Consider the following 20,112-nt stretch of genomic DNA (forward strand, 5'->3'; position numbering starts at 1 on the left):
TTACAGTAACATTGACATACAAGCCAGAAATAACTTAGAAGAAAGTCCAAGTTTATCCGAGAATGAGTAAGAGTTGACACTGTGAGAAAGGAAATGCAATTGTAGGTAGACCAGGCAAATACCTCAGTAGAGACAAATCAGCATGAGCTTCACTACCCAGAGCATTGGGAAGATCTCCCCAGCCTGTTGCGTGCCTTTTTGGGGTTCTCAGACAGGAGTGGCTGCAGATCATAATCAGGGAAACAGAGAGCCAAGAGCTTGTCCGGTAAACCTGGGAAAATACAAGCTGAGAGAGGCTATCATACCTCCCTGTAAACACATCCAATAAGTAAGCACCAGGGAAAGGAAGAGCTATTTAGTCTAAAAGTGACTGGCACAAGTACAAATAGACCCAAACTGATCATTAATACATTTACACTGAGAATTAGAAAGTTTCCAACCACCAGAGCAGTGAGGTTCTGAAACAGCCACTGAGAAGTATGTAGGGATGAAAAACTCTAAATCTCTTCAAGCTGAGATTAGTCAGTTTATTAACAGTGATCTAACATCACTGTTCAAGAAAACAGCAACTTGAGTCAATGCCCCACAAGGTCAGTCCCAGTCCTATTTCCTTCCCAAATAATAATACCTAGTAACTAAACAATATTGTCTTTTCAAAACCTGACTGCTTAAGTAACCTGTCAACCAATGCTGTCATGTCTTCTTGGAAGGAGAAATGCTATGGCAGTGAGCTTGAGCAGCTCACCCCTGCATCTCATCTCACAGAAAGCATTAAACATAAGGTGTTATGATTAAAATAAAAAATATGTAAGTAATGTTGACTTATAACATCTGTTAAAAAGATATTTCTAAAGTATCTGTATAACAGCAAGCACGTGCCTCTTACCCCTTGCAATTACTCTAAACAAATATAAACTTAAGCATATGTTTACAGGGACTTCAGGGCATCAACTCCTCAGGACAGGGAGTCTGCCTGTAAACTCCATATTTTTAAAGCGTAGTACACATCTATACAAGTAACCACAATTTCAGATTACTGCTGTTGGTGGCCGGTTGAAGTTACCTCATTAACCTCAGATGTGGAAGTGATTACTACCAGGTACATAGACCTTTTTGAACAGTGAGACATCTGAAATACTGTGAATGAGCCCTATTTCTTACATCCACAGCAGGGGTGTAAATATTCACAGGCATTTGAGCATCACTTAAGCAACAGCAATAAAGACCTTGAGCATTTTGTGAGAATTAATGACTGCCTGAGAGTGTTAATAGCCTGAGGTGGAACTTTGGGTCATTAACCCCAACTCATCATTAAACTTCAGGAGAGGTCCAAGGCTGAGGTCATTGTGACAGTTATGAATTCTAGAGGGGAAGGTATATTTATATATGTTGATTTAACTCTATTTCACCTGTACCATTGTAGATCAAAGCTACAGATAGGCTAAAGAAACTACAGATCTCTAGATGGCAGTAACAACTGCCAACCCTTCTTCACCTCAGTGGGAAAGACTGCAAATGTCAGCACATCAGAAAATTTCCAGCCAGGCTGGAAGCATTTTCAGCATTTGTAGAACATTCACAAAAGCAGGCAAGTAGTTCCAAAATTTTCCTTAAACAAACCCTTGAGAATCAATCCATGCTGCTCTCTTAGGGCCACAGACCCTTGTATGTATAAGCCCAGATACAAGGCAGGGGAAGGAAGGTGAAGTGGATATAGACAGCAAAAGGTGTTAAATGCACCCACATCCGGGGTCTAGCTCCTCTTGAAGTCCCAGATGTATCTTGGTGGTACTAAATGCACAGGTCACCTCCCTGTACACAGCTAGTTTACAGAGTCTGTGCATTTCTGGTCGTGTGCATCTTTGACACACACATCAAAGAAAGGATGAGGACTTGATGTGCTGCCAAGAGACAGCATTGACAACAGTTTAGGGGTTGCCCACCTCATGGGACGCTGCAGATCAGAGGAGACCTGAGAGGAGCAGGGCACCCTGAGCACAGAGCTCAGGGTTCAAGCACCCAGTGCAAAAAGTTAAGGGCATCCAGATACTCCTTACAGAAATGAATGAGTTAAGGGAGGTGAAAATGCCTTGACTTGTAAGGATCATCCAAGGGTGCTGTTTCATGTGTCAACAGAGCTGATGTAATGACTAGACGCCTCTCAGAGAGCACCCCTGCTTGCCCCCCCTTGTTTTCCCTCTTCCTCCTGCCTTTGAGGTCCTGCCCATTCTTGACACCTCAATAAGCCCATTCAGCTCACTAAACTGGCAGAAACATGTAGAGCAGGGGACACTGTCTCTTTTCTTGTCTGTTTATTTGGGAATCAGTGGGAGAGCACAGCCTGCAACCAGGAAATTGGGATGGAGGGGCACCAGCTATTTCGATTGGCTCACCCTAAGTGATACACTATTTCCTACAGCCAGAAAGAAGTAGTAAGCTACAATTATTTGAAAAATTTATCAAACAGGGCAGAAAAGTTCCAGAGAGAAGTCTGGCCCCATGTAAGAAAATAGTAAAATTCCCACCAGTTTCACTGGAGACAGAAGCTTACAGATGTTCTTTGCCACATCTTGCACAAGATTTCCTGCTAATTTCTAGTGGAGAACTGAAAAGTACTAAAAAGCTTTAGAAAGACAAATCTTAAAAAAAAAAAAAAAAAAAAAAAAAAAAAAAAGAGAGAGAGAGAGAGAACACTAAGTAAGCATGTTCCTCTCATCCTCTCAGTTCTTTGGAACAATTAAAATGTAGAGACAAGTAGCATTTCGGATACACACATCCGTACCAAAAAGAAAAACTGCTTACAAAATGTCTAATTCCCCAGCTGTTTTTGCCACAGCAGGATTAGATACCAGGCATAAAGTAGTATGCTGGCAAAAGGCCAGAGCATTCCTGGATTGCACATATGTTAGATGTGCCTGGCATTTATTACAAGGGTGCAAAAACACCTCTATAGTCAAGGGTCAGTGAGCATTTCCATTATAAACAAAGAAGTTAAGGCTCTAATAGCTTGCTTGTTTCAAAAGTCTCAGTAAAGAATTGCAAAAAAGATACGCAGAGAAAAGCCTGACAAAAAAATGTTATCAGACAATTTAGTTCAGAGATCTTCCAACCCCAATTTTTCCAGAGCCTGGGAAAAAAAAAAATAGCATGCAATGTTGTTTTTTAAAGCTTTTAGTTTGCAGGCAGTTCTGGAGGTAGCGCATGCTTTTTTCATCTGTGGATTTGACCCATGCACGGTTGGGGCATCATTATGATCTCCGCCCTTGGGGTTCTCTTCTTATACAGGAATCACAAAGCACAACCGCACATTTAGAGTAGGAGGTTATGGTTTACACTTTCTGTAAAGGGACTGGCAAAGGTTAATACACCTGCTAGACACATCCTGCTAGACAAACTTTATTTTGCCTTCACAGGTCAGCAAGCTACCTCCCTATCAACCACATTTTAAATGGAGACTGTGCAACGCCATCACAAGCCCACCCAGCCATGAGCCAATGAATATTAATGTCCTTGGCTGCTTCTAATAAAATCAACACGCCCTGCATGAACCACCATGGCCTCAGGCCCACCCCAGCACATCAGACCCTGTGCCAGGGTCAGCAATCCAGCCAGAGCTCTGTATGGGAATGTGGAGCGATGTTAGTTACGTGTTAAATGGCCTCCAGTGTGTGCTGTCCCAAGGGCTTGTTAGAAGCAGGACTTGTTAGAAGCAGGACTTGTTAGAAGCAGGACTTGTTAGAAGCAGGACTTGTTAGAAGCAGGACTTGTTAGAAGCAGGACTTGTTAGAAGCAGGACTTGTTAGAAGCAGGACTTGTTAGAAGCAGGACTTGTTAGAAGCAGGACTTGTTAGAAGCAGGACTTGTTAGAAGCAGGACTTGCAATGCACAACTATTTATTCATCATGAAAGAATGATTTTTGGTATGTGCTACTTGCACTGAAGGTAACAGGTACCTGAGATTATACTTGTGCCTTGATTTCAGTGGGAGTAATCTGTTCCTTCCATCTAAAAAGTGAACAGAGAAGAGCCTTGCAGCACACTTTGGCCAGAGAGGACTGTGGCAATGACTTTGGCACTGCTGTGGCACCTGCCTGTTTGAAGGAACTATTCAGGATTTTACAATTTACACTCCTGCTTTCCCCTAATATGTTAACCCAAATTGTTACTAGGAATAGAAACACTACTATTGCTCTACTAATGGAATAGTGGATTGTAAAATAGACTCTCCTGCGTTTGAAGTAAGACCAGATACATGTCTCTTGTAGATCCAGCATTGCACCACTCAGAAGCCATGCTTTATGGGATAGTTATGATCAGATCTAAGGTACTGGCACATCCAATTAAATTATAGGAATCCATATTTTAAATAATGAGCCAGATACTAAAGCATTCCCATTTTTCAAGAGAAGGACAGGAGCAGGACAGTTACTGGGAAGCCTCTTCTATTAGCAAGAGTGTGCACCAGTTTCACCTGCATTAAGGGGCGTTGCCCTCTGAAGAGCAGGTTTTCAGAACACGTTAGTTCAGTGCAGTTAGCAAGAACCATAGCACACCTTTAAATCCTAGCTGAGACAGTGTGAGCATGTGCTCCCCAAGGACTCGTCATAGCCAGAAGAGAAAGAATAGATTTGAAAGTCCCCATCTGCCCAGCAGTTTCATCATGAAGAAAAGCTATAGATAATGGCCTGTGGTTTGCAGTTATCTACTCCTGGTTCTTTACAACCAGGGGAATGCCACATACACCACAAGCTGAGTGCAAGATGAAGCAATTAAACCAGATCCTTAAAAGCAGTCCAAGTATACTTTGCTTGGAGCCATCCATTACAACAAGCAATATATCAGACACCCTTCATTATCAGGAATCTGTCCTGCAGGTACTGGAATTTTCCCTGCTTGCTTTATATTGGGCAAGAAGCTGAATTTTTCCCTATAGTACCATAAAGAAGGATCTTACACCAGTTCCCACTGAGACTCATAAGCATACACCAACCAGGGTCTGAACTTTGAGTAAGATTTATTAATAGGTTTGGGCAGTCTAGCTAAGTGTAATGGTGAGTGACCTCATGGGGATAACTAACTACTGCTTAGAGCAACTCTCCCATTTCTATTAGCTAGTATCAACTTCTGGTTACCTTTTACCTGGAAAATATTGTTAACACCGTATCTTTGCTTTCAGAGCAGGGCAAGAAGGCACCAGCCTCGTCAAAAAGATATTTGTATCATCTTTGCTTTACTGTGGTCTCCTTGCATTGCCTCTGATGCAGCATTCACTTCCCCTTTATGTTGGAATCTCTGACCAAAATCAGGTGGCAGAGTCCAAGGCTGTGACAATCTCCCTGGAGAGTCAGTTTGATTTTCTTCTCTGTGACCTCTTTGTGGTGTAAATAAATGCAAAGTTTCAGAATCTAAATCAAACAAAATACTATTGTACTAGGACTAAAGCTGGGAAGGTTCAAGACATTGAGGGACCTGTAGCCTGGGGGCTTTTTCAGTAGATTCTTCAAGAAGGACATTTATTTGCCATGAGACTACTACTTCTTACCACAGTTTTGTGTGTTTTGTGGCTAGGACTAAATTCTTTCCGATGAGATTTACATTGATGCACTAAAAAACGTCTGTTTGACTTGGCAACTGTGAATTTCTGTGCTACCAGACAGAATATAAAGATCCTGCTCAGTCCATTTCATATTCTTCACTGAAAGGGTGGTAAAGCATTAGAACAGGCTGCCCAGGGAGGTGGTGGAATCACCATCCCTGGTGGCGTTTAAAAAACACTTAGATGCGGTGCTTAGGGACATGGTTTAATGATGGACTTGACAGTGCCAGGTTAACAGTTGGACTTGATGATCTCAAAGGTCTTTTCCAACCTAAATGATTCTACCATTCTGTGATTCTATGATTTTATTGAGCACACCTTGGTTCCCCTTTCCTATTCTAGGCCTGTGCTGCTGGAAGTACAGGAAGGTCTCATGCAAACTCCAAGCTGGTATATGTAGGAGGGCTTTGGATTGAAAGAAATGGAACAATCTTTACTTACCTCTTTTCCTTGGTTTTCATAATTATCCTTTCCATGATGGTTCCCATCCTCAAATCAGGATTATCCTGGTTCTTTGGATGTGACTCTAGTCCTTAATATTCCTTCCACACTGGGGCATGGGTGGGAGTGTGTGGGTGCATGCCTAGTTAAGGAAGGCTTCCTCATGAACGCACCATCAGGGAGCTGGGGTGCACACACGCATAAGTCTGAGTGTTGCCTCCACACGCTTCTCCACTTCAGGAGCACATCCTTCAAGGATCAGCTTCAGTGAGACAGCACAAAAGTTCTTCTGCTTTGGAGATGAAAGTGAAGGTTTGTGTGGTACCCGGGCTGTACGCTGCTGATTGTTGCTTAGCAATTGAATGTGAGGCACATGGTGATGGTGCAAAGATACCAGAGCATTTTTTTTAAAAAAAGGAAAAAGAAAAGGGATAAAGTCACACTAATAATCACTAGAGAAATGGGAACATTATTAGATGCAACAGTTAGAAAGGAGGCCATACTCCCCCAGCCTGCCTGTGAAATATTCTTTCCTCATTTCAAAACTGAGGGACAGAAGAGGAGGCAAATTTAAAGTGTTTTGTCCCCATTCCTGCCTTACTGTTAGCAAGCCCATTCCATTTGAGCACACTGGAATAGGATCTTCTTTCTTTTTCAAAGTAGGCTTGCTCTTTGGTAAAAGGGAAAAAGGCAAAGTATATGTCACTTTACACCAAATAATGGATTTAAAAAGAAAAACACTTATGAGTGTAGATGCAAACAGAAATATTAGTTTCAGGCTGGAAGGAGACATCCCATTATTAATGATTTAGCAAGGATCCCAGAGGCAGTTAAATAAAACAGGAAGGCTAGGCTGAGCTAGGCAAGTGGGTTATGACTGAAGTTATACTCCAGCCTCAGTGGAAAAAAAATTAAAGATAGAGAATTGACATCCTTCACAAAGCAGACTACAGAAGAAATGTGACTTGTGGCCTTTTGTTAATACAGTATCAACTCTAATTGAACCTCTAGGCTTTGATTCAAGTCAATATATCTGGAGCTCCGTCAAATAATAAATCTTGATGTTAACCACAGTAGAGGTTAATCTCTGTCTAATATATGCTTTGTAATGCATTTAAAGTAGAGCTATAGTATGTAGACGGTGAATTATTCATACACGCAAACTGTTAACGAATAAGTCAATATACAGACAAGATTTGGTACCCTTAATATTAGAAAGAGGAATTAGCTCTGCAGGAACACAGGTTCCCAATGATAGTCTAATGACACATGATAGTGACCATGACTCACCTATGAATTCATTTTATTTATTTCTACCAACCTCATTTAAGCCCATTTCTAGACTGAAAATTTGCATTCTCAGAATTTGGGAGTTTGGGAATGTGCCATGTTGCACACAGCCTCCAGGGATGGATTGAGATCTACACATGGCTTGGAGCAAACTCTGATTTCCAGAGCTGCCCTGCCTGTGGCGACAATGTGACCTCTGGCATGGCACCAGCCCACCTAACCTCCCCACACCTCTCTCCTTGTCTGTGTGGCAATGTCAGCAAATGCTGGCAGTCATCACATCCCCCTACCACCCCAGCCAGCATAGATGAAGGACTGGAGCTGAAGCAGATGCTTTCCTCCTGCCTGCCAGCTGTGGGAGGGCAGAATGCAGACCCCAAGGACCACAGGCATTATAGCCACCAGAGAGGAGGCTCATTTCAGATCCTGCAACTCACCTGAGCCTACTGGGCTCACAAATCAAAGATACTCTACAATTCATGGTACCGGGCATGGCTGCTTGGGTCATCAGGTCTGAGAGGGAAAGACATCACAGGCTGCCTCAAGCAGAGGAGACAGAGCTATGTGATGGTGGGCAAAGGTGGGTCTCCCATGGATGAGCTGTCATTTTATAATGTAGCCTGGTGCTTCAGCATAGCAAACCATTAGCCACAAAATTAAATTTAATGTCAAAGAGCATGGCTACAATTAAACTTTTTGGAAGCAAAGAAAGCCTTCCCACTTCCCTTCCAATTGCTCTATGATACACAGCCAGTCCACTCAGTCCCTGCTCGTACATATTGTTAGAGAACATTACAAAGAAATCTTTGACCTAGTCTCATGAAAAGAAATAGCACTGAAGCAATTTTATGAAAATAAAAGTTGTAATGTTTAATCTATGGTGCAGGAAAAGAAAAAGCGAGGAGGAACAGAAAGACACAACTTGAAGCAACATGCTTGAGAAACCCAGCTACAGTCAATAAGTACAAAAGACATGGGCAAGCTTGTGGCCCTTCACTGCAAGAAGAAATGAGTTGGAGTATGTGTGATAAGAACAAGGGATCTGCCTGAAGTGAAATATGTCTTTTTCCTCAGTGAGAATGTATCTTTTCCAGTAACATTTAAGGAAGTTAGTAAGCACATCAAGAAGAGAAAGTGGCAGTGTTTCCCAAGTGTCATTCAGATGTGAGAGAGATTTAACAATTTAGCACAGCTCCCCTGCTCCATTCAGTCATTTCCTGATTGTTAGAGCTGCCAGATCCTGAGCAAATGGCTTGACAGAAGCATCTCCACTGGTACTGCTGTCCAGTCAGTGAGAGTGCCTTATCAAAGGAGAAATAAAAGATGCAAACTTCATTTCTCAAACAGCAAGAACTTGCTGTGGTGAAGAGAAGCTGCAGCACTCCACTTCTCAGGTCTTTGCTAGATTTCAACGATCTTTAATAATTTCACCCAAAACCGAATCCTAACTATGGATTTAGACAGCCTCAATTTTTGTAATATAATCTGATTTTTCTCTAATGCAATCTGACACACTACCTATGTGAAAACTCAGTGGTGAGGAACAACTACTGAGATCAAATAGAAGAAGTATCTCTGCTTTGATTCCTTGGAAAAAGTATTTTGCCAAACCCTAGCATTTCCCTACTTTTTGGTGTGTTGGGGCACTGAACTGGCAGCAGTGGGCAGTTACAGCTTCCTGCAAATGTCTATCCCTGTAATCCTTGGTCATTGAAAGCAGCTTTCAGAGGAGTTTTGCTCTTCTCCTCTTCCCTCTCCAAAAATTTTCCATCAAAAGCTCCCACCACCTCCAACCTGAAGGATAAAGGATTTACCTGTGTTCTGGGTCACAATGTGATGTTGTTCATGACAGCATCTTATTTGTTTCCATGTAAAAACCACCTGATCAGAGTTGTCTAGAAGAGTAAATTGTGTAGAAAGCATTGGAAAACTTCTATAAGATAAAGATCTGTGTCTGCAGCATATTTTGCTCCCTTCAGCTGCATCCTAGACACAGCTTTTACACTCTGAGCCTTTCTGGGTTAATAATTCCTCCTGAAAGTGCTGGGGAGCAAAAACCTGCTGTGTATCAGCAACCAGACTTCTCTGGGTGTCAGCATAGATGTTCTCTGGTAGCATGTCTTCTTAATATATGTAGTGACAACAAAGAGAAACATAGCCTTCAAGCAATTCAGCATATTCAATATTCAAACTTCTTATTTCAATAATTCTTTGTACTTATTTTTCTCTTAGAAAAAAAGAAGAAAGAGAGCATGAGGACCATGTAGCTATGAATTTTGACACAGCACAGACCACCTTCCATCCTGATTACATACCAGCTGTACTATTCAGTATCCCTAAAACTAAATGATTGTCAGTGTCAGCTTCCTGCTTCCTAAGTGTTCAGTATCATCTCCAATGACCCTGAAAGCTCTGTGGAAGAAAAAACTCCTCTTCATTCACATGAGTGATTTTCTTATTCCTTAAAAATCCTTTTATCAACAATTCTTGACAAAGCAGTCATTATCAGCAGTCTAGTGTCTTTTCTCAAGGTATTTAGAGCTAACAAGATTTGCCACAGCCTGTTAATGCTCTCACTAGCCAGCCATTATCCAGGATAACCACCAGCTTCACGGTTAATATTGTTACTGAAATGTGGAACTTGAATTTTTAGTAATTTGCCTTATTGGACTGGTGTATTTGATAAACTCATAATTAATAGGTTAAAATGAGAGAGACAGGAAGCACTTGCTGTTTCAGGCATGAAGCAGATGTTTAAGAGCATTATGCATTTCTGATAATGCTGGGGCATAGGTCTGCAAGAGATCACACAAACTATTGAGTGAAGTCGCCAGCAATCAAAGACAATATGGAACAACTCTTTAGTTTATGAAACTGTAAAAATGTATAAGACTATAGAAAGCATGGGTCCTTCTGGGTCTGTTGTTCCTGGAACTGCTGTCTCACAAAACCCTGCTCACAATGACAGCTCCTCATTTCTCAGCGCTCTGCATCAAACTGAAGACTAAAAGACCAGAGGTATCTGAATGCACCAAAGGCAAATACAAGGACAGACCGCTTATTCAGAAAAAGATCCAAAGTCCCAAATGAAGGTTCCTAATCACTCTATCAAGTAGACTGCAGCCAATGGGTAGAGTGCAAAACATAAGGAAGACAAAGTGATAGCTATTTCAAGCAAGCTGATTTTTTTTTTTTTCTTGAGTACTCCATATAATGACAACTCCACCTCAAAATACTCTCTCAAAGGCTTTTAGGAGTCAACTGTAAAGGGATTTTCCTTTGAAGATTAACAACACTTCTAACCTTGAAGGATTTGGAAAGTCACTCTGTAATAGAATTATATAGAATTAGGCATCTTACCCTCTGGAAGGCTTTGAAAGATCCACGTTGAAAATCTTCATCTCCCTATTTAATCAACTGAGAGAGGTAAGTTATGCAGAAGCAAAGCACCTACTGTCACAGCCTGGCCTCTGCTTTGGTTGAGTTAGGGTCTGGCAGCCCCAGGTAGCAGGCTGACCGATGGAGAGATGCTTCATCTCCTGGATGAAGCAGGATGCTGACCCTGTGATTCTGGTTCTTTATTTATTTCTGCATATTTATCCATGTATACAATCTCCACTGGAGTAATAAGAACAAGGGTCCTCTTGAGGAGTGCTAAGACATTTGACCTTTAGGTCAGTGGTTGGAATTTAATCCAATCTGGTAGTTATTGAAAATTGTATCCAACAGTTTTACTGTTGTCTGCTGATATGTGAAATGAGCTGCGGGTTTCCTGGACTATATCCTGTTGGTAAGGCTTGTGGAGTCCTGGAAGTAGTTTTGGTTTTGGCAGTCTGAGCAAACCTGCTAAGACAGCAGAGGTTTGAAACTACTGAACTTCTCCAACTCACTCTGGGAAAAAGAGACATGCTAGCTGGCTCTTTCAGAGAATTTCATTTTCTTGAAAAAGCCAGGTGCAATATCTTGTTGGTGGGTTTGCAGAACAACTTAACACTTCCAAATGTAAATGATGCTTGTGAAAACAAGGTTGCATGCTAGTGACAACTTGGAGTTTTGAAAGGAGACTGTTAGCTTCCAAACTGAGTTTTGTGTCACTGAGAAATGAATAGGGTTAGAGCCCGCTGGTACCCTTCTCCATGTCCCTTGCTCATTGATTGGCAATTTCTGTTGATCGCTGCCCCCAGCAGAGCTGACAGAGCTCAGGCTGTTTGTCACAGCTGGATACAAGGACTGAAGAAACCAGTGAAGCTTTTTCTGGGCATTGCATACAGACTCTTACCTCTGCTCGTGCATTTTATTTGATTGTGTCATGCAGTCCTTCATAGCATTTCCACCTCTCCCATTGCAGAGGAGAATTAGCTTCCCAGCTGCCTGTGCCGAGCAGCCTGCTGACAGACACAGGTCAGTGGGTGAGATAGCTAGCTACCCCTTGCTGAGACAGAAGGAAAGAGAAAGATCTGATGAGGAACTATGCATATGTATCTACATGCCAGACATATTATGCTACTCAGTAGGTTTCGCATTCTAGCCTCTGAGCAGCTCTTTTCTGTTTTGCTGGCATCTCCCTCTGTCATTTCTATACATCTTGACTGGAGGCTTGCTGCATAAATGTTTTTACAAATGGGCTGTTAGAAATGCTACAGTTGCTAATCTAACACTACAAAGCAGCAGTGGGAATTTTGTTGAATGTATGTTTTCCACCTCTTAACCAGAAAGAAGACCCTTGGATTCCCGCATTGCTGAGCAATGATGCAAATTCCCCTTTTGCTCCTCTCCACAGCGCTCCTTTAGCCTAATTCTTCCCAATAACTATGATTTCCACTTTTCAGAAGTTGCTGTTGTCCTGAACTTTCTTTCCTTGGATTCATGATAACTTTAACAGCACTCCTGCCATCCTCAGAAAGCAGGTATCAGTCCAGTTCCACCGGCCTCACAGGTCCAAATTTTTCCTGCCTCCAGAGAAATACAGTCTCCCTTTCCTACCACAATCCTCATTATTATTTATAATACAGAAATGTTCAGCCTATGATGGGATTTATGACCACCTACACAGAAAAGCAGGATGCAAGCTAACCTGCATGACAGTTAGGTCAGCCAGTGATTAGAAGACCCCTAGGAGTTTGTGCACAGTTTCTGAAGAGTTTCCAGAAGGTGATCAAGAAAAGCTAATTTCTACATGCTGTAGAAAGACCTGTGTATGTGAAAGGTCTACAGAGGTCCACACCTCTAGTGAGTCTGCACCTCTGAAGAACTGAAATCCACTGCAGGAAACAAAGGGAAAAACATGACATGCAAGGGAAGAGTGATGCCTACTCAGAGACTTTACAGTATCTCCTATGTCAAGGATTAATTTCCAATCATATCATAGTCCATCTAGGATTTAATAATGAAAACCAACTCCTCAATTTCATCTCACAAACTCCCATCTAGGATTTAACTCCCTTTTAAACACAACTGCAAAGACCAATGCACAAACCTCCAGAGTAATCCTGCTGTCACCATCCTCAGATCGCACTCAAGCCATGATGAAAAGATCTTGCACTTGGGTGGAACATCCTTTTACCCAGGTCAGTCTTCTCAACTGTGATTCAGTCAATACATACAGTTAACTTTCCTTTTGGCCAAGCCTGCACTGAACACTACTGTTTCTTTGTTACTAACAAAACCTTTCTGATGGTGGCAAACTGTTTATGAAGATTGTTACCTGCAAATAGTCAACAGCTGAGTGCATTAACAGCAATCAACAAAAAGTCAACAGCTGCTGACCTGTTCTAGTTTTCAGGCTGAAGAGAACACTTCAAATTTAAATGTCTCCAGCCACTAGCCAGTGTTCAGCCCTTGAGACCAGAAGAGTGATTCAAACTAATCTGCAGCAAGGCTCCAGAATATGAATGGTGTGGGTGCTGGTTTCACAGCACCAACTGATTCTAAGTCTATTCCTACTGTGCCACAGTACTTGCTTATATAGACAAAGTTGCTATATTCTTATGAGAAAAAATGAACATACCCCTCAGAACACATGAAACCAATGTAAAACTCATTTATCTGGCCTTTTCTTAGCAGCTCTTTACTATGCCTACTCCAAATTTTCTGCAAAGTGTTAATCAAAGTACTCACTATCAAGTCAATTGAAAATTGCTCTTTTTAATTTTCTTTCATGGGAAGAGTTTAGATAAGAAAGCGTGATGCAGTATGTAAACAGCAACTCCATTTGAACAGACTTTTCTCAAATACTTTTCAAAACCCTCCTCTGGAAGCCTCAAGGTTTCACACTCATATGTGAATTTCCAGGTCTCTTTGCAGTTTAGCCTGAGTTCATGTTCACAGATCTGCTGTTTTGATCTACAAAAGCTCTTACCAGACAAGGTTGTCTGATTTCTGCTGTTTCCTACTTCTGCTTCTAACCGTCCTTCTCCTGGAACAGGAAAAGCAGAAGAAAAAGAAAAAAAAAAAAAAGAAAAAAAAAAAAGAAAGAAAGAAAGACTATTTTGTTTTATGTGCTTGTTGGCTTTGGAAATTCAGAGATACTCTCCCCAGTATCAGACAGTTTCTGACTGCAGGCTCTGATCCTCCAGCTGATAGGTCTAAAATTAGGCTGAATTCTATAATGCACAAAATGGGCAAATGTATTTACCCTGGGTCATTTGTTATTTCTGCCTGATGCTGTGGAATCTCCAGCAGATGACTGCACAGTATGCATTACTGAATTATGCAGATAACAGATGAATTTTAGGGTAGTGGCTGCCTTAAACAAACACTGCCTTGCTATTGTGAATGGAATATTACAACTATTTTGGCACTTTTCTCTGTTTCATCTCCTTATTTTAAAAACAGCAGAATTTGTTTGCAATGGCATTGTAATAACCTCATAATCTTAAACCATAATGCCAATAAACCAGCACTGACATTGTAATGGTTCACATTACCATATCATTATAGATGTAAAAGTCAGTCCCATACACTTCCTACAACATCAGTATTGGTGAGGCAGCCATTAAGATGTCAGTGGTAGAGCAGAGAATCACCATTATAAGCTTAGTCAAGATAATAAAACATTGCTAAAGGTAGCTACAGGGCCATGCTCAGCAGCTGTTTCCAAATATAAACCTCTCAGCAGTTTAAAAATAAATTTTAAATTAGCCAAATGCTCAAACCCACATTAAGAACTGATGTTTATGTCAGCAAAAAAAGCCCTATTTAAGACTGTCAGAGGTTGAGGTTTTCTTTAATGCTTACTGTGAAAAGACGCCTTTTAGAAAAAAAAAACATTATACTTTAAATCACTGAAAAATTGAGGGACAAGAATTTTACTCTTGCCTTAGCTGTAAATGTCTTGTCCTTTGACAGCAATGGAAATGCCCTGTTTAAGATGAGAACACACCCAGGCTGTAGATAACAAGATTTCACCTACTATAGCTAAATCCAGTGGTGAAATACTCTGCACATAGGAATTTATAGTCTATAGCATGGACAATTAGTTATTTTCAGGCCTTTCATTGCTATTAGTATAATTCAAAGTCATATTTGATTAATCTTTTGCATGAGATTTTTTAAAGCAATACAACACCAAGCAGACTAGTGAAAAGTAGTCAGAGATTCTGACAAAATGGAGAATTTAATTTGGCAAATATAGAGGACTGAGGCTGGCAAGCACAAATGGGAGTAAGGGCACATAATGCACACAGCAATACAAGTACACTAAAATAAGAGCATTCACTGCAACAGCAGCTTACATTTATGGACATTGCATTCAGGAGTGTGTTGATTATGTTATACAAACATAATCATGTTGCTGGATTTCTTTATTTCTTGTACATAAAAATCAGAGGTGAGTTTTCTTAAGTGAATTTTAACCATCATAAAATTCTGATAATGCATAAGAAAGATTAAGTGGAAGCTTTGGTTCCTCTCTGTTCATTAAGTAGTTTTCAGAAGGAGGTGGAAGAGCCCTCACCTTTATTGCTCAGCCTGTACTGAAACAGGCAACTTTGTTTCACCGACACTTCTTAGATGGCTAAGAACTTGACAGGACAAAGATGTTCTTGAAATTGGCCCTTCATCTGGCAATATGCAACAAGGTAAGTGTGGAGCACCATTAACACACAATTCTCAGGGCTCCACTTTTACAAAAGATGATGTCAAATAGGGAGTTCGGTAAAGCTAAATTTTTAACAGTCTATTAGAAATCTACAAAATCAGTGGAAACTGTGTTGGAAATACCTTAATTTTTTCAAATAATTTTTCCTAAAATCACTGTGAAACTGGAGTGACTGATTTTCAAACGCCTGTTTGGATTGGTCAGTTTTCCAGTGATAAGGCAAGTCTGTGAGGGCAGAGGAGATAACAGAAGTAATTTTTACTCTCACTCAGATGATGTAACATTTGTGCTTTATTAAAAGCATGTTGTAACTATTGTTTTCAACATGATTTATATTCTGTGCAAGTTAATATAATCCTCTCTTCAGGTACATGGTAGTTATGACCTTGACTTGGGATGTAAGAATGGAAGATGATGGTCTTTGATTATGCCTACATACACACATTTGTGTATATGACTATCTGTATGGCCATATATGCTGCTGAATGCATACTTAGGAAGAAACACGAAAGAGAAATGAGGCATAATTATTTGTCTATAAGAAGCACAAGAGCTATATTGGTCAGACATTTTATATTATCTTCAAGATAAAACCAGATCTGTCGTTAACATATGATGCTCAAAGGAACTCCCACATACACTATTGTCCCTCAACATCAAGCATCTAAAGTTTTATCACTGCTGAATTAATGAGTTTCTTGAGTCAAGCAGTCGTATCATTGGAGACATTTCAGCATATGCTTTTTCTTCTTTGTGGTGTTGACCCTGACTGGACGCCAGGTGCCCACCAAAGCTGCTCCATCCCTCCCCTCCTCAGCTGGGCAGGGGAGAGGAAACATAACAAAAGGTTCATGGACCAAGACAAGGACAGGGAGATCACCCACCAGTTGCTGTCTCGGGCAAACAGGCTCAATTTGGGCAAAAGCAATCCAATTTATTACCAATCACATCAGAGTAAGATAATGAGAAAATAAAAACTAAATCTTAAAACCACCTTCTCCTCACCCCTCCCTTCCCAGGCTCAACTTCACTCCCAGCTTCCCCACCTCCCCCCTGTGCAGCAGGGACGGGGCCTGGGCGCCCCCGTCCCTCACACCTGTCCCTGCCGCCCCTTCCCCCTCAGGGGGAGGCTCCTCACACTCTGCCCGGCTCCAGCCCGGGGTCCCCCCCACGGGGCGCAGCCCTTCAGGCACAGACGGCTCCAGCCCGGGTCCCCCGCGGGGTCACCAGCCCGGCCAGCAAACCTGCCCCAGCCCGGGCTCCTCTCCCCACGGGGACACAGGCCCTGCCAGGACCCTGCCCCAGCACGGGCTGCCCACGGGGTCACAGCCCCCTTCGGGCACCCCCTGCTGCGGCGTGGGGTCCCCAGGGGCTGCAGGTGGGGATCTGCCCCACCGTTACCCTCCATGGGCTGAGGGGCACAGCCTGCCTCACCAGGGGCTTCCCCAGGGGCTGCCGGGGAACCTCTGCTCCGGGCCTGGAGCCCCCCCTGCCCCTCCGTCTGCACCGGCCTGGGGGGCTGCAGGGACGCTCCGCTCACACAGCCTCACGCCTCTCGCCAGCTGCAGTTGCTGTTGCACAGCAATGCTTTCCCCTTCTCAAACACATTATCCCAGCAGCGCTACCACTGTCGCTGATGGGCTTGGCCCTGGCCAGTGGTGGGTCCATCTTGGAGGTGGCTGGCAGTTGCTCCATTGGACATGGGGGAAGTTTCTGGCATCTTCTCACAGAAGCCACCCCTGTAGCCCCCCTGCTACCAAAACCTTGCCATGCAAACCCAATACACTCCTTCAGAGATCTTTAGACATAGGACTTTACACGCTGCACTGTGAAGGGCAGTTAACCACTGAAGATCAAATATATTTAAATACAGGGTCCAACTCTTCCATGTCATCCCTCCAAAAGTTTAAATGTTTAGACAGTCTTCACCACTAACTTTTTTGCAAATCATATAAGACTTAACAATACAAAGTTCAGGTTTCTGCAGATACCAGGCATAAAATCCTTTTTTTATAAATCACCTTCTCTGACAGATAATCTGAGGAAAGCCAAGCATTCTTTTAAGAATTCATGAAATTTGAGACAATTCCAAAAGCATAAGAAGAGTGGTTTTACATCTTTGACAGGTGGAAAATATATACTTTGGAAAGAGGTTGCTTTTTAGCATATTACTAAATTTTACGTATGAATAGGATACACTATCTGGTATCTCTTAGAAAGTTCTGGCATAACTTCTTAGCTATGCTTCACTACATGGCTGAGTACTTGAGAAATATGTCCACAAAGCTCTTACAGTTGGAAACTGTTGTGATTTCCCAAAGTACTTAAAATCATTTAGGACCTTTCAGGAGACATTGTGCTGAAACAGTGCTAAATTTTGGAGAAGGAGCTAAATTCTGGGGAAAAGACTCATTAGTTGACCCTGCCCTGCCGGCTCTAGCGCAGCACAGCATCTTCCTATTTGCGAAGCCTGAGGACGATGAAGGTTTCTGTGTGTCAGCAATGGGCTTAGTTGAGAGAAGGTAATTGAAATGGATCTTGGAAGAAAAATCAGTATAGCTGGGTACGGTTATAGCAACAATAGAGAGCACCAAATTCATCTGTACTACTGTTGCTGGCATTCATCTTGTAATGGTAACAGCTCCCTCCTTTTCCCTCCCCAAATATCTTCATAGCTATTTTTTTAACTAGGCAGGATTTTATCAGCTTTCCCACTTTCTAAACATTGTCAGTTAGTGCTAGCCAGACTTCACAGTTAATTTTATTCTAATCTACCCAATTAGTCCCCTATTCCCACAAAGACTTACACATGTGGTTAATTTAAAGTTTAACACAAGTGTGAAACTCTTCTGTGCCCCAACCTGCCTGCTTCTAATGAGTGAAAAAGCAAATGCGTTTCTTCCTCAAATCCCTCCTCAAGAGCTGCAGCTTTCTCTTAGCCTTTCATCATTAATCTCAGCTCTAGTGTTATGCACTATCTCACCCATGCCTGATAATTAAACATAATAAAACAAAGTGAAAAACAAATCCAAATTAAAAGCCAAAGGGAATCAAATTACCTGATGGACATGCTTTGTAAATAATGGCTCTTTCACAAAACAAATTCCCTTTCTCTTGCTTTCTGTTATTTCCTTTCCTCTTTCACCCCTCTGTGACCCTCCCTAGCTGATGTAACTCATCGTGTTGTCTGTCTTGTAAGCATCGTAGGGCAGGGACCTTGTCATCTCGGTGCTCCACATAGCACCATGGGCCAGAGGAATGTGTAAATATTAATAAACACACATTCATATTCAATGAAATCAAAACCCCTATTCTTCTGGATCAATAACTCATTCTCTCTGGGTATGAAACAGTAGTAATCCACGGCCATGAGTTTTAACCCTTTTGAAAAGTGTTTTCAAATGGGACTTTCATGAGCAATATGAAAAATACATGCAACCAAATGAAGGTACAGCACAGCTAGTAAAGCACTGGTTTTCTGCATGAGCAGTGTTTATTGACTTTCACCCACAAGGAAAAATGTTGTCACCTGCTGCCCCTCAGCCTGCTCCCAAAGATGTTAAACTCTGCTTGGGAAGGAGTTTTCCTAACTGGCCTTTCCAAATTTTTGGATCCTCTTAGCCTATCATTTCTCCCTTTCTCTGCCATCCCCTTAATAGTGTTAAAACATTACAAAAATGGTAATAAAATAACTGTAAAAATTAGAAAATAAAAGATTTACCGTACTTCTGTGCAATCTCAGTTTCTGCTTTCTCCTCCTTGTGTCTCATGAAACAAGCTTTGATTGCGAGGCTATGCTTTGATTTTTTACAAAACCCTTCCAACTTCTGGCAGCCAAGAGGAAGGGGTTTTACAGACCAATCAACTAGTAAAGTGCAAAGGAGGTGTTGAAGCTGATGGCAAGGATCATACCTGCATCACAGGATGTCTAGCATGACCAGACTATCGAATGAACTACATTCCCTTTAGGCAAGCTGTACATTCTTTCTTGCCTTGATTCACTATTATTCTCTGCACTGCATGGACGCAGGGTCCTCTCGAAAAAAACCTGCCTCTGACTGTGACATTGTTACCCTAAGCAGTTAGCCAGTTTTCAAGGGTTTGGTGGGTTGTTTCTGTTAGAAGCAGAAGAAATTAAAGAGGGAAAAAGATATTTGTCTTGTTTAAGTTTCTTAAGCAGGAAGCAACAACAACATTGTCTTATTTCTATGAATACATGCAGAATCAAATATCTGTTCCAACTGCCTTTCCACTCTGCAATGTTCCCCTGAAATACCACTGTTAATTTTATAGCAGGGTCATGTAGTGTTTTATCACCTGGTTCTGACTTGTCTTTTTTCCTATGCAGGGGCATAGGAAAAAGTTTTATGCTGGGTATAATGGGGTCCATCCCTCCCTATCCCTGCCACAGCCTTGCAACCATTAGTAACCTCTTTCTGTGCCTCGCTTCCCCCTGGCACTGAGAAGTGACAGCCCCTGCTGCAGCCCACAGGAGTTGGAGGTACACACATTTCTGTATCAGTCCTCAGCAGGACTTTCCTGCTGTTCCCAAAGTTACTTGGACAGGCACAAAGCAACTCAGGCAGGAAAAATGGTTCATGGAGAAAGTAAGGAAGTCCCAGGGCCTTGACTCTCCTGTGCTTGTGCTGGTGAAGCAAGCAGTAGATATTCATTGAGCAGTTGTTGT

Source organism: Falco naumanni, chromosome 5 (assembly GCF_017639655.2).
Source record: "Falco naumanni isolate bFalNau1 chromosome 5, bFalNau1.pat, whole genome shotgun sequence".
Classification (NCBI taxonomy): Eukaryota; Metazoa; Chordata; class Aves; order Falconiformes; family Falconidae; genus Falco; species Falco naumanni.